The following is a 16,651-nucleotide window of genomic DNA, read 5'->3' as shown; positions in this document are numbered from 1 at the left end:
GCAGTGCTATGTTGGCTAGCACTATGGAAGAAAGAGACTTGGGGGTCATCATTGACCACAAGATGAACATGAGCCTGCAATGTGATGCGGCAGCTAGTAAAGTGACCAAAATGCTGGCTTGCATCCATAGATGCTTCTCAAGCAAATCTCGGGACGTCATTCTCCCCCTGTACTCGGCCTTAGTGAGGCCGCAGCTGGAGTACTGTGTCCAGTTTTGGGCTCCACAATTCAAAAAGGATGTGGAGAAGCTTGAGAGGGTCCAGAGAAGAGCCACGCGCATGATCAGAGGTCAGGGAAGCAGACCCTACGATGACAGGGTGAGAGGCCTGGGGCACTTTAGCCTGGAAAACTGCAGGATCAGGGGTGATCTGATGGCCACCTACAAGTTTATCAGGGGTGACCACCAGTATCTGGGGGAATGTTTGTTCACCAGAGCGCCCCTAGGGATGACGAGGTCGAATGGTCACAAACTACTTCAAGATCGTTTCAGGCTGGACATAAGGAAGAATTTCTTTACCGTCCGAGCCCCAAGGTCTGGAACAGCCTGCCACCGGAGGTGGTTCAAGCGCCTTCATTGAACACCTTCAAGATGAAACTGGATGCTTATCTTGCTGGGATCCTATGACCCCAGCTGACTTCCTGCCCTTGGGCAGGGGGCTGGACTCGATGATCTTCCAAGGTCCCTTCCAGCCCTAATGTCTATGAAATCTATGAAATCTCTGAAATTTCTCTAACTTTTCCATGTGCACCTCAGGACTACACAGAGTAATCTAGATGTTTTCTACCATGTGCCAAATAAAGAAGGACTATCTCCTCATATCTTGCACCTAATGCTCCTATTTTGGGCAAGTGACCAAAATAGCATTCACCCTTTTTCTAACTGTGTCACCCAAGGTGGGCATGGCTGGGGAGCAATCCAGTTGTGTGGGGAGCAGGGAGTGGCCCAGCCTTGATCTTGATGTGCCGGGGGTGGGGCAGGGATGGGGGCTGAGGACAGAGTGGATCAATCTAGACATGTGAAGTGGGGTCCAGGTCTAATCCAGCTGCACAGCAATGACCTGGGCAGGGCTGGATCCAGCCGTACAGAGCTTCCACTTCTCCTCTCCCATCCCTTGTGATCCCTTCAGGCCACATGCTATGACTTCATGGACCAGATTTGGCCTGTGAGCTGGGAGTTGAGCACCCATGGCGTAGGCATTAAGAGTATTCATCCATGAAATAGGAAACATGACTTCTAGGTGCTTATTTCCCTGTAGGGACATGAATCCTAATCTTCCACTTCCCAGGAGGATATCCACCTTGTATTATTCCATAACCAGGCGACCAGGGTACTTTTCTAGGAAGTGATAGATGCAAGTTCAAACTTGCTCAGCCAGGCTGGCCTAGAACACAGACCTCTTACATTCTGAACAAGTGTCTTAACACTTAGGTTATTAGGCAAAGGCCCCCTTTGCTTTTTGTGACTTAGGTACTTAAGGTTAAGTTTTAGGAGCATTTCAAAGAAGATGGATTAACTGTTTTCCAGAGACTTGAATAGGGTGAAATACGAGTAGAGGTTTATTTGCTGTGTAGACATCTAGGCAAAGTAGATCAAGGCCAATGCATTTTCAAGTAACCTAGAGCAGATTGCTTTTCCTGGCACCTGCTCAGCTGGGCTGCCTAATACATTGAAGAGCAAAATCAGAATTATGTTTTTCCCTTCTGATTGCCCACTAAATCCACCTGACAAAGAGGCAAAGTTACTGCCCATGAAAACTGCTCTCTTTCAACAGTACTGCCAGCTAACATGAGTGGTAACTGTAGGAAGAATACAAGTAATGGCCCTATATTTCCTAGGGTGGGCATAAAGCCAGGATCTCATTCTCATACATTTTAACAGAAATAATAATAGTATAAAATTTTGTACTAGTGTAGACTATCCAGTATGAACAGGGATATTAGACAATAAAAGCAGAGGGCACCTATCACAATCAACAAATGTAGCATACCAATTTCAGTACAATGTATACCCACCTCAAGGAGCAGTTGTCCAGTTTCACAGGCAGATCATGGAGCTGGCTGGCCATTTTCACAGGCACATCATGGTGCCCCCCCATGCCTCTGATTGGCCCCACTCCCTGCTGCTGATTGGTGGAGAGGCCTGCCTGTCATGCAGCCCCACCCCTTGTCACTGATTGGTGGAGAAGGGTAGGGCTGCATGACAAACAGCCCTCTCAGCCACTCAGTGGTTAGGGGTGGGTGCAGCAGCCATCTTGCCTGCTTACCTTCATGCCAGCATCCCCCTGGCCATGCAACCAGGAGGACTTCTGGCTCCAACATTTCATTTTAAATAAATTCTCTTTAGTAATTTATTTTTGTTTCTTTTCTGCAGATTTCACAGAGATCAGACAATGTCATGATTTCCAGGAAATCCACACCATCATGATTTGAGCAAGTCCTAACAATGCACTTCTATGCCTGCAAGATCCCTCAGCACCAATGGAAGCCTACCAGATTTCAGATTTTTTGTTATTAATTAATATTGTCAATGTATTTGGTTTGTATTTGTTCTTTATTTCTTCTACAGCACCCAAAACATTGTGCTAGGCAAAATGGATAAATATATAGGACCTAGTTCCAAGAATTTGATATGATGTGGCAAGTGGGATGAAAAACAGGAAAGTATTGTATAATATAAGTGCCAAAGTAAGGCTGTTGAGGCATATGTCTGGGTCTGAAGAGATCAGGAATTCAGCACTTCACAGAAGGATTGATGTTCCATCTATTTAAATCACTTCAAATTTGGGAGCACCATTTGTCTTCAGTGGCTAAATTAATGTGTTACTGAACTACATCAGTAGTGGAACACAAGGATCTAGTTGATGGCAGGCAACCATAACATAGGAGCCTATCATGAATTTAAAACTCTGTCTTAAAACTTGTTAAGCTGTTTATCCTTCACTACTCCTATTAGAAAGCTATTCTAAAAGCTTGTTTTTTCTTGTGTTTAGAAACTTTTCTCTAATTTTGAACCTAAATTTATTCATGGCCATTTGTTCTTGTGCCAACATTGTCCATTAGTTTAAATAGTTCTTTCCTTTTCCCAGTGCTTAAATCCCTGATGTGTTTATAGATAGTGAGCAGATATACCTTCAACCTTCATTTTGCCTGATTAAAAAATCCAAACTTGTTAGTTGCCTCTCAGTGTTGTGAACCCTTTCTGCTGGGCAATGATTGCATGTCAAATCTGAGAACATTTTTGCCACTTTTGATGCACTGCTGCTTTTTTAACTTTTTCATTATTTTCAGTAAATTTTATAGTGATATCACTGGATAGTTATTTCCACCCAGCATGGTTTGCATCCCCAAAAGAGAAGAGAAAAAAACCCAGAATAATTTTGTTTTAGAATATCATTCTATTCTTTAAGACCTCTGAAATTTTATGATTTACTGGCTATGGAAAACATTTCACTTTTTTTTCCTTTCAGCTTATTTTATGTTCCTTTATTTTGTATATTTTTGTAGTCTGTTTGTTTAACTTTGGGGTAGGAACAATGTCTAATTTTTTACTTCTGTAACATGCAATGGTAATTTATGCCGCTATAAAATATTTACTACTGTTACTTACTCTCATATATCTTTGCTGGATTGGGGGAAAAAAATACCCTGATTACATATCAGAATGTTGCTAAGACCTTTCTTTTGGTTCTCAAATATTTCATGGAATAAATCCAATGCATATTCTGCTTGTTCATCCACATTTCCTAGGAAACTATCACAGTGCTATCTGAACTACCTGAGAAGGATGCTGTTGGGAGTAGGGAAGAAACTACAGATCATCCTTCAAATTGGGACAAATGAGACTGCATGATTCTCACTGGAATGGACCAGGAATGACTATACCTTGAAAGAGAAGACACTCAACAAAAATGTGGTAATCATCTGCTGGTTTCTTGTAATTTATGGAGGAGGAAAACAAAGGCATGACAAAATAGTGATAATCAATAAATGAGTTATTTAGTTGGTGCTATAGGAAAGCGTTGGAATGTTTCACCTAGATTCAAAGAGAAAGGACTCTTCACACACAGACATCTGGAATCAAGGCTGCCATAACTGATAAAATGGATTCTAAGCTAAGAAACAAGGGAAGAAGTTTGGAAGGAAATTTGTGTAGTCACCATGCCTGTTTTTGTACACAAGCAGTATATCTACATGTGCAATTAATACAACTGAATAAACTCCAGTGCAATTTGAGCCTAAGTAAACTAATCCCAATATCACCATCTATATGTGCATGTAAGTGCAGTAATTTACTTCACTGTTGAATAGACACTTTCTTTGATAATATAATGTATTTTCTATACAAAGGAAACATAGTGCATCTAAATAATCTGGACATCAATAAAGCATTTGATAAATTATGAGTGTATTTGGAAAAGATAAAGATTAGTAGAGGAATTGTAAGTTTGGATAGGTAGTTGCTAAATGAAAGATAATAATTAGAGGCTACCTAAATCACAGGGACTTACTAATTTTTGCTGGTTGATCATGACATAAAGTTCTAATTCCCTGGTCACTTTGTGTCAGCCCCGCCCCCAGTGCTGATTGGTGGAGAGGCTCAGGGGGTGGGGAGGAGGAGGGATGAGGGGACAACCACCATCTTGATTTCTGGTTGCCCTACATGTGGCCCAATCCCCTAGTGCTCATTGGTGGAGAGGCCCTGGTGGCGGAAGATGGGATGAGGGGGCAGCTGTCATCTTGTCTGCTGTCCTTCATGTGCTGTTATGTCTCAGCTCTGTATTCTTGGGGAACCCTGGTACAGGATGCAGTCTGTCTGACTCACAAAGGACTCACCACCCCCCCTCCCTCCCCTCCTCTACCTAAACGAAACTGATTAAGATGCAGTGAGAGACGCACCTAAGACCTTCACCAGATAAGGGTTACAAGAGTGAATCAACTGCCCTAGGTCTCATTTACATGAGAGATGGAAAACAGAAAGCCTGAAGCAGAGGCTGCAGTGAATTCTGGGACCAGAGAAGCAGGAGAGCGCTGCATGATGGGGAATCTGTGCTTCCAATGTTAATCAACCCATGTTCACACACACCCAGCTCAGCATTTATCAGACCAGTTCTAATCTGGATTTGCTAAGGACTTTTCCCCCCCCAGACACACACACACAGCTCTAAGTTTAATAGGCATCTCGGGCCGTACATTCCCCGGTCCCACTATGGGAGGCCTATTTAAACTTGATTGACTAAAACTCGGTTGCCGGGTTAGGGAATGCTGAGGCAAGAGACCGAGTCAGAGGGGGTATGGGCAACATTTGAACAATGGTTAAGGGTTCATCACAGCATCCAGCCTGCTGGAGCCCTAATCCCAGGTGTTGTCATATCTTTCCTGAGACGACTGGTGGGAGTCCTCTCCACAAAAGGTTATGAGCACCCCAATAATTGCTTTAAGTCTGTTAAAAGACTATAGTAAGATCTGGAAAAGTCATGCTAAGCTGAGGCTTGTGCACAACAAGTAAAAATCCAAAATCCTGATGCTGCAAGCTATCTATTGTTCCTGAAGAAACCATGAGATATCCCATCAGTATATCTGCCACCCATAGGAATTTCAAGCTGGCTCCCAAGTATTTGGGTTACTCCCTAATCTTAAGTGTTTCCTGATTATCAATCAGTTTCCTGAGATGGTCCAAACCAGATAACCCCTTGTCAATAGAAAAGACAATGATTTACACTACTGAGGGTGCTTCGAAGCAGCTAAACTGAGGGTATAAAAATCTGTAAGTGTGTGTGCTGCAAGAAGAGAGGAAGAGGAAAAGGAAGGAAAAGAAGTAGAAGCAGGAGGAAAGAAGGAGAAGAAGAAAACCCCTGTGCTGACACCATCCCCTGTCGTTCTTGGGACGCTGGAAGAACAGATCATCCCCAAAATATTGTGGGGTCTGCTCATCAAGAGGCCAAAGATTGGGACGTGCTGAGTTTGAAACACATAAGGGGATCAGCTTGTACAGGCTGAATGACCCAGTTTGACTCCGACGTGCCCTAATGAACTGAATGCTGGCCCATGAGGTTTGCCAGCTGGACACCCAGCCAGATTCAGCGGGATTCTGTTTACCTGTGTGCTTGTGTCTGACTGCATTTTATTGTTGCTCTTATGAACTGATTCTTGGCATATAAGGGTGTCAGCCTGTCCATGCTGATCAGCCCGGCCAGGTCAGGTGTGTCACGTTAATTTGTGTGTGTTTGTGTGTATGACTGATTTGGTGACTGGAGGAACCCAGTCCCATTGAGATTGAGTCCTGCAAGATAGCTCCACTGGGGGTGAGGGCTTGCAGAAGGGAGAAATACAGCTCCGTATAGTAACACAAGCAGCACATTGACAGAATCACCAAGACCCTAGAAACTATCCCTAATAAATGAGCACACCCCAAAGTAATGGGCAAATTTGGTAACAGTGCCTTCCCTTCCCAGCAGCAAGGACTTCTGGTTCCCACTGGAGATCCAGCATTTTATTTTAATTAAGTTTCTTTTTTGTTGATTTTGCAGACAATCCCAGATTTTCAGTTTCTGTATAATTGGCAAAACTGTGAATTAAGTAGGTCCCTAATAATAATGGACTTTGTTGAAAGGAAGCCTCAACCAAGTAAGCAATGTCCAGATGAGTGTGGCCATGAAGTATGTGGCTCTGTAGACCCATCTGCAGCACCACACACCACGCATTCAGGTGTTCCCCACACTCTAAGGTAGCTGTGTGGGTTTTTTTTTTTAACATGGGTCAAGAATCCCACATGAAAAAGAAGCAGGGCAGCACACATGGGGGCAGAATGCACTGCCCAAAACCAGACCCTGGCAAAACCTCAAGCAGCAGGATCATTACCAGCTGCAGCCCCATGAAGCCCCCAGAACCCTAGGTAAGGCTGCTGGGGCCAGCACAGTTGCTGGCCCCAGCCTCCTCCAGCCCACCCAGAGTAACCTGCCACACACTAGGGCACATGGCACAGATGTTTCCCCAGGGAAACAAACATCCATGTTCATGTGGACATAGCTGTAGAGCAGGAGTTTTCAAACTTTTTGCATCATTGTACCTCTGGTGGCTGAACACGGAGCAGCGTATCCCCATCTGCCAAGAGTGGGGAGGGAGAAAGGACGGGGTAGCCAGATGCAGAGCAGCAGCAATCACCATGTGCGAGCTTCCCTTGGCTCCCACATCTGGCCAGGCACACAGTGTCCTGCCCATAAGGGCAGGATCCTGCGTGGTGGCACTCCATCCCTGCTCACCCACACATACCCCCTAGGGCCATCTCAAGCACTCCTGGGGGTACATGTACCCCCAGTTGACAACCCCTGCTGTAGAGTATTTTTATTACCTTGGAACAAAACATGAACATGTGTTAATGAAATGTGTTGATGACTCACAACTAATAGTCATCGTCAATACTTAGGTATTTTGGGATATCACTTGGAAAGAAATAGATGGTCTTGAAGTCTAGAATTAGAAATAGACTGAAATTAATAATGCAAAATGCAAAGTCAACATACCATCAGAGATAAGTTGAGATAAAACCATGAGCTGATCACAGAACTGGGGGCAATTGAGTGACTCAGGAAAATTAATATAGTACTACTGCTGCTGTCCCTAAATGGTGTTATGTCAAAGTCAGTTGTGAAGGCATTAAGAATATGGAAAAGGAGCATATTATTCAAGTAATTAAAAAATTGTATTCCTATGGACAGCAAGGACTATACACAAAGGGTGCCTATACACATGCAGGGAGGCTGCTCCAATGTGCTGTAATTACAGTACATCAGAGCAGACTCGATTAATCAAGGTTGCTGGAGTGTGGGTATTACCACATTCCAGCAGACTACAGTACCATGTGTATCAGCCTCCCCATACTGAAAAATGGTGGCAAGGGGGCTTTAACTAAAGCTCATTCAACGGGCTTTAGTTAAAACCCCCTGCTACCAATTTTCAGCATGAGGATGTCGATACACATGACACTTTGGAGGTCCTCCCCTTCACTGCTCCCCCCCCCACTCCTGGAGCACATCTATAAACACTCAAAGTTATTTGTCTGTAAGCTAGCAGTCCTGGCTTGGCCATTTATAACCTGACATGTTCTGTACATATTATCATATATCGTAAACCTAGACTTTAATAATACTACCATAATAATAGCCATGGTGGTGGTAACAGTAGGAGTAATGGTAATAATAATAATTTGTAACTATAAAGGGTAGTATATATGACATTATGAACTAAAGAAAAACATTTGCTCTCAGAGTTGCCAGGTGAGATCTACCTGTAATTTTTGTGGGAACTTGTTGATAAAATATTTACACCATGACACTACTGTTAAGTTCTGGTGCCATCAACAGGTTTGTCTGTTGTCACTGAATCTTGTGCAGTCTAGTACACTCAGAGAAACCCCAGTGTGATATTTGGAAACTAGAAAGCTTTAGATGACATGAGATGTAAATTGCTTGCCAGACCTACTATTTTGTTTTACCCCACCTCACTGGGAAATTGACCTATTGCTGACCATAATAAAATGTTACTGACTTGGTGTTGACACTTATTTAAGTTTAAGTGTAGTCAGAACATAAATCATTTTCAGTGATATTGTAGAAAACAATTTCTACCCCCAAAAAACCACATTCATGCTTCCTAAACTGGTGTCAAAAACATTTTGTCCTGTCTTCCCTAGCATATCTGTACCATTTTTAATATTGATTTAGATATTGTTTTCTAGTAACAGGATAATTTCTGAATTTAGAAAGAGTTGTAGATATATTTTGTGGGATGTTACAATGGATAGTTGGTAGTACAGTAATTACTTTTTTTTCAAAATTGCTTTTCCCCTTCAATTTGGAACATCTGAGTTCAAATTATCTGCAAACACTGGTTGCAATGAATATATTTACAGAATCGTAACTACACTTTGATCTTTTAGTGATGCTATAATTATCAATGTTACTCAGTACAAAAGACATCAATGAATTTTCGGCTACCATGTAAAAGGTCTGGTGCTTAAACAAGCTCCTTCTCTACTCTAGCTGCTCATGTCTCTCAAACTTCTCTCCTTGCCAGAAAGTTCTTTCCAATGGTTTAGACAACATTGACTTTGTTTAATGGGCAACATTATCAGTTCCCTTCCAATACTTGACATACAGGGTGCCAGGAAAATAGACTAATTCCCTACTTATCTGACTACTGTTTTTTGCAAGGACTATGAACTATAATCTATTTTATGGCTAATCCTTTATCTTAATTCCCTATTTATGGGCATAGCCAACGAGAGAGAGGTAGCAAAATAATGATCTAACCCCCTTCACCCTCTTAAGGGACAGAGTAATAGCAGCACCCCAAGAATGCAGATTTCATATGCATTCCCTTTTTCAGTTAAGTACTTTTGACAGTATAATTTAATGTCTGTCAGCAGTTTTTTTCAGTAACTTTCATTTTCAAGACTTTATTGCTTAGGCCAGCAACAAAGCTTTGATTTTCATGGGAATTTGATCCCTGTTCCCTGTCCAGGCTGGCAGATTTTCAAAATCTCTTGCTTCTGCCTTTGTGTCACCTATCACTACTGTTCTGAAATTGCACATGTAGACACAATGCTTGATTCTGTAAATGCAGATTCAGGATGGTAGTGTACTAGCAGCTCTTATGGCCGCTGCCAAAATTCTTTAAGAGTGTTTCAAACTCAAACAAGAAATGTGAAGATGAGCAGGCATAAGCTTCTGACCTATGGTTCAGGGAGAATACCTTTTCACCTCATGTTTGAACTGCTTTACAGCAACATCTTATTTTGGCTTTCTTCTTGCCATTCTGTATATTGTATGATGTATATGCTGGAATGAACTAGGAAACCTTAGAAGAAAAGCACCTTGAGATTGTGATTTGGGCGATGTGTCTATGTAGTGAAATAAAGGAGATTAAGAACTCTACCATGATTCACATTTTTATTTAGGATGAAAATTTGTATGCAGGAGTAAATGGCCACTACACCATGGCCTATATTATAAGCCCACTATAATAGCAAACAGGAGGTTAATTGTGGCCCCTTAGATCCCTGAAATATGCTTATTAAGGTAACACAATCTGACCTTAAGTGAACAATTGTTCATGTGTAGAGGAAAGAAACTTTCTCTAGAGAAGGACTTCCTAAAATGTATAAATAATGACTAGAAATGTTTCAGAATAGTAGAGAATAATGCTGTCCTAGGATAGTGTCTTAGAATATATCTGGAATTTTACAACAACTTCTTAATGTATCTGGAGAAGGGGAAATATAAACCAGTGTTTAAGAGAAAAGAACATATCTGGTGCCTTACCTTTAGTATATATCCTGTTCTGGATATTTTTTATTCAAGTGAATAAAATCCCTTACCCCATCCTCCTTTGAAAGATACATTTCAACATGTATCTTATTAACATAATAACAGCATAGGCAAAGGAAAAGACATCTCTGAACTCTAAGAATCCACAGGAATTAAGTGTAGTTGGACACTTATCAAATCATGCAAGCAATAAGATGGATTCAGCAGTTCTTTAACATTTCATATTTATAGCTTAATACTTCAGTGCATGCAACTTGAAATTCTTGCCAAATCATTCATTTAGCAGCTGAGTAGACTATGAAGAAGGTGTCTTGTTAATATAGAATGCATGGTTCTCAACATTTATTTTTCACTGTGACAAAACTACCAAAGTAAAAGGAGATCCCCAAGCAATCTGTGAAAGAGAAACACACAAAGTGGTGAAACATGTACATACCAGATGGCTGTGTTTTTCCAGTGCCAATAAGAGAGTATTACACCTTACACAGAATGCATAGGAACTTGATAGCTTGATGAAGAATGTGAAGGCTAATATGCTATTAATAGGTAATATTCCTAATACTCCTGTAAAGAGTACAGTATAAAAAGATAGGCTCTTACAAAACCCTTACATATTACAAATCAGGTACTCCATAAGCAAGAGCCACTGATCCATCTGTTCTACTCAGAAATGCTTTCTTCTATTAAAAACAATTCACAGTGGTATATTCAACAATTCCCATTGTAGAGTTGATTTTCTTCTACTAGCACAAGTTTGTATAAAGCTACTACGTGCTATTTCTTGCAAAGTAGTTATGGCTCATACCATAAAAGACCAATCAGCTACTATTTCTAGCACTTTTGTTGGGAATGAATTGTTTGAAGTGACCTTCAAAAAGGAGATGGTAGACACAGCAGAAAAGGAGAAAAACAAGAAATGAGCTAGAAGTTTTACCAAAAAAGGAGGGAAAAGACACCAGATATGTTAGAGAACTAATTTTAGTGTCTGTAGGGTTATATTTTTTTCTTTGTTGTAACAGAGAAACATTGAAAATGGAAAGAACAAAAGTATTTTGAATCTAAAAGACTGTACCAACTTTTGAGAATTAACTACTGCCCACCAATGTTATCTTCAATAGTCCAGAAGATAAATCATAAAATAGAATCTAGACATGCTGTGTGTATGCATGTGTATGAATGTGTGAAAACTTGTCCAAGACTAGTGCCAGGGTAAGAGTGGAGATTCAAAATCTAAAAAAGGTTGTAGAAATTTGAAATTTGGAAGAGACATAGTCCCTAGTTTCAGATGAGCCTCTTGGTGATCTGATGAAAAATGGTTCAGAACAAATTATAAGTAGTACAAATTATAAGTAAACAAGTTCTATTACACTGCATATGAACAATTTGCCAGTTGCATTGGAAATGCATACACTGGACACACACATATAAAATAAGTAGAAATTTAAAGTGAAAGCAGAAGCTTTCACAAACCTTTTGAAGTTGCAGGGCATATGTAAGCAACTAGAATATAATTTAATTTTTATTTGTAGGTGGATGTGGAACATGATTTGAAATGGTATGTATGGAAGAAACAGAATCTTGGCTGTAAAGATGCATATAAAATGAGATAGAGTTATACAGTTAATGGAGCAAGGGTCTATAATGCCATTACACACTGCTTTATTCATTGCAGAATATGAAATGTGTGGTGAATAATAAGAATAAGGCACTTTTCATCAATAAATCTCAATACAGATTACAAAGGAGGTTAATCTCATTATCCTATTTTACTGAAGGGGTAATCCATGATGAATGAATCATGACTTCAGAAGATATGGAAAAGGGGGTCTGGAAACAGGGCCCTTCATTATGAAGAACAGGAGTCATTTTCATTATCTGCAGGGTTTATATGCTGTGCAGCATATGAATGATGGAATCATGAACTGAACAATAAAGACAAGAATTATAGCAAACAGCTGCCTTATTCACTGAGCCCAGTCCAACAAAGTGAAGGATACAGGAATCCTTGTAAAAATTGTATATGAGCATATAATTAAAAATTGCTCTGTATAGTTGAATCAAAAAATGTGATAATTTCCTGACAAATAAGTGCTTAAATTTGGAGCCCTAATGTTATATTGATGTTTTACATTTATCTTTTAGGTTTTCTGTCAACAAAAGTGGCAATCCTGATACCTAAAAGGTTGTTCAGCTGGGTACAGCTGAATGGAGGACTCTCACTTTTATAACAATGTGACTGCATTTTTCACAAAAATAAAATACTTTAGAGACAACACCTTTATATATATATTAATGGTCCAAGAATGGGTTTACCTTCATTTTGCCAAATTCCTTCATAGAAGAAGAATATAACCTGGAGCTAGTTACAGTCTAGAAGATACTCCAAATTATCTTGAAAGACTAAAACTCTTCAAGATTATTCAACTGTTTTCATCATAGTCGTTGGGAAAGTAAGCTTTTAAGACCTATATAGCAAACAGATCAGAGGATGTGTACAAATCAGAAGTTGTTCTATCTCATAGGAATAAAGCCCCCTCTGCTAAGACAATAGCATCTTTACCTTGTTCTTCATATGAAGGTCATGTCAAGTGGATAAAGAAATGTATCAGACAATATATTTAACAAACCTCTGTAAGCTAGTCATACTGTCTTCTTTTGGTAGAAAACTTTTTAACAGAATGATGAGATTTTTACAAAAAGTTGGTGCTTTAAGACTATTTTAAGATATTGCTTTATTTCTTACAGGGAGTTACTATCACTCTCACTGCTAGCAACAGACTCTTAACTGATTTGAAGATATGTTTTGGTATAAACAAAACTTGTTTGAGTTTATGACTTTTGAGGGGTGCAGGGTGGGAAGGGGAATGAAATATTGCCTACAATTTTACCTGACCTGGAGAATTAATTTGGGGTGATTAATAGTTTGATCATGTAATACAAAATAATTCCCTTCTATATTCATGCCCTTTTGTTCAACGATGCTTGCCAGTGCTCAGCATTATTGCACCTCTGGAAAAAGGAATTCCGGTGAAAGTTATCACTGTACCATATTTCTTGAAAATAAACAAAACAAAAAAATGGGGAGGGGAACTATAAAAACCAATACAGGTAAATTTTAACTTCCAGATCTTGACATAAGGTCTGCAAGTTTATAAAATTACCAAGTTTTGAACTGTACTAAGTAGTGGAAGTACTGTATATTTAATTACATAATTATTATATTTTATCTGTAATATATTTTCTAACCATCTCTAGTTTTTGTTTTTAATTTAAATGCTTTTTTAACTCTATCTGGCATATCAACATTTAAAAATATATTTAAAGAATTTATACTCATATCTAAGTTTGTACGGAAAATGTATACTGCTGTGATTATGTAGCTAAATAATAATATCAAAATTCATATACATGAGGGACCTTGTTAAGGTTGTACATACCTTTTGCTGTAATGTGAATTCCTGTCAGGATTCTCTTTAATATTTCCTTTTAGCTTTAATATTGCATTAATTCAGGCCTTGGTGTAGGCTTTCATGCTTAATAGTCTAATATTTTTATGTTAATATTTGGAATTTTTTTATTTTTGGTGGGTTTTTTAAAAGAAAAGAAGGATGTGGGGAGAATATGGTGGCAGAGAAGTAGACAGGGGACCTCCATAAAAGAGGTCGCAGTCCTCCTGGCTTTGAAGTTCTGCTGGCACAAGCAGATTCTGCACAACATTGTGAACAGGGCAAATGTTCTGTGCTGATTCCAGGACTTACGCCCACTCACCATGCCAAGGGTTTCAGAGTGTATATAACTTCCTCACAGAGTCACAGCAGCTTCAGTAAGGTCTGATTTGGAAAATACAAACATTAAATTTCAGGGAAATTAATGTTTCCTTCTTGATGATGACTAGGCTAGATTTGCTTGATTTGAAACATTGATTCAGGTAGACTAAACCTTTCCACTATGTTTAGATGAGACAACCACTCCCTCCAGCAGAAAGCTTCAGTTTTTCTCTTCTTTTTTGAAATCAGCTTCTCTTCACAGAAAATTATGCTGCCAAACAGTCCTGCTCACTAAGTAAGAGCTGTGAAGTGCAAAGAATTATTAAGATCTGTTAGTGGAAGAGAATTCAAAGACTCCAGGCATCAAGCCTAATTCATGTCCCCCTAGGCTAAAGGAGAATTACACAAAATAAGGTTTTCTTTACAAGGAACCTACTATAATAAATTACACAAGAAAGTGCCTTTCAGAAATGTTTATGATAATGCCATTGCTATGGTTGTCAATGGCAATATATCAGCATCTTAAAAAATGGAATAAGGAACTAGTATATATTTGGTGCACCCTAATGTCTAGTATCTAATGAAAATTACTAGGTTTATTATACTATCAGGTTGACATGAAGGGGGGGAATTAATAAAATGAAGAAATCTAGTGCAACAAGACTCAAAAGCTAACACACCTGCTTTCTAGATTACTTATGCCATCACTTCAGTAAGTTTTGACAGAACCTTTATTGTGAGCAGAAAAAATTATTCTTGATCATAACACTTTGCACCATATTTAATATTATCTTTCACACCAAAAATATTGCATCATTAGTAAATCAAAGGAAAAAAGGAGAAAATGACAGAGAAGACTGTTTATTCAAAAGGAGCGGCTACTTTTGGTCATTGCTACTTAGCATACAATTCATCCTAAAAATGTTCTGGCACAATGTAGAGAAGTTTATGGAGTATTATATGCAGAAGCACTTTGGCAACAGTGTCACATTTTTCCCATTCTTCTTCTTCATCAGGGACATTTGTGAGCTCTCTGTCCTTAAAACAGAAAAGTAGAGAAATCCCTACTGCCATCTGTTGATGAACAGAGGAAAGACTGAATAGGAATTCCATATGAGAAAGAGCTCTCTTTTGCCATCTATTGGGGAATAGGGTTCACTACAGTAACAGAAAAAGTTAATTTGTGAACACACACTGGGCGCAGACGAGTGCCCATGTGCCTCTTGCTCTGCCTCAAACCCCTTTGAGGTGGGACAGCAGGCACATGCGGGAACAAAAAAATGTTCCCCATGCTGCAAACTTGCAGTGCAGGGAGAAAATTAGACCCTGGATATCCAGGGGTCTAAAAAATCAATGTTTAAAAAAGCGTTAAAAAATGCCCTGAGGCAACCAGAGGCTGGGTCCTCCATGGAAATGCTCTGCCTGCCAGAGCGTCTCTATGGTTGGCCCTCGCCCTGGTGCTGAAACACGCTGCCGGCCAGGCTGCATGTTTCAGCACCAGGGCTCCGGTGCTGGTGAGTAAGGGATCAGGGGGGATGGAGGAGGGGGGAGGGGACCATGGGGGGGACCCCTGATGGCCCCGCCCACTCCCCCAGCCCCGCTGAGGTCCCCGAGCCCTGCTGCGGCTGGCCCCTCCCTCTGCAAGCCCCCATGAGAGCCCTGACCCCTGCTGCAGGCAGCCCCTCCTCCCTGACCCCTGCCCTGGCTGGCCCCATCCCCGCAAGCCTCCCTAGTCCCTGCCCCCCCCCCATAGTTTAAACAAACCAAAAATAAAACAAACCCCATGCACTTACCTGCTGTCTGGCTGCATCTGGCTGACTGAAGCTCTGTCTGTACAGTGCTGGGCAGGGTGACAGCCCCAGCAGCCCCAGCCCAGGCCCTGCTGCCCCCCCACTGCCCCATGCTGCCTGGGGGGGCTGTACGAGGAGGCCCTGAAGCTCCCCCACCCCTGCTTCTAAGGTAAGCAAAGGCTTTTTTTTTCCCTTTTTTTTTTGGTTTTTTTTCTGGGTTTTTTTTTAAGTGATGGTGCCTGGGGTTGTGGGGGTAGCGGGGGGGGCCCAGCCATTGGAGGGTCGGGGGGAGCGGGGTGTGGGCCAGCCATCAGGGGGGCTGCAGCAGCTGGTGGGGGATGGGACCAGGTGGGGCAGCAATCGGGGGGCTGAAGTGGGGCATGTGGGCCTTGCAAGAGGGGTGGTAGCCCCTGTAGGGCCATTGGGCCATTTGTTGGGGGGCTGTACCCCTTGTGTGGGGGCTGAACCCCTGTTGGGGGCCCATATCCCTTGTTTTGGAGTTGAATCCCCTGTTGGGGGGCCGAACCACCTGTTGGAGGGCCATACCCCTTGTGTGGGGGCTGAATCCCCTGTTGGGGGGGCTGAATCCCCTGTTGGGGGCCCATACCCCTTGTGTGGGGGTTGAACCCCCTGTTGGAGGGCAGTACCCCTTGTGAGAGGGCCAAACCCCTGTGTGGGGACCATCGCCCTGTGGGAGTGCAGCAAAACATGTATTCATGAATTCATGAAACATGTATTTAGAGTTCACTTTATTATTATGATAAGAGAC

The sequence above is a fragment of the Alligator sinensis genome, unplaced genomic scaffold (assembly GCF_000455745.1).
Source record: "Alligator sinensis unplaced genomic scaffold, ASM45574v1 scaffold231_1, whole genome shotgun sequence".
Lineage (NCBI taxonomy): Eukaryota > Metazoa > Chordata > Crocodylia > Alligatoridae > Alligator > Alligator sinensis.
This window is presented reverse-complemented; position numbering follows the sequence as displayed.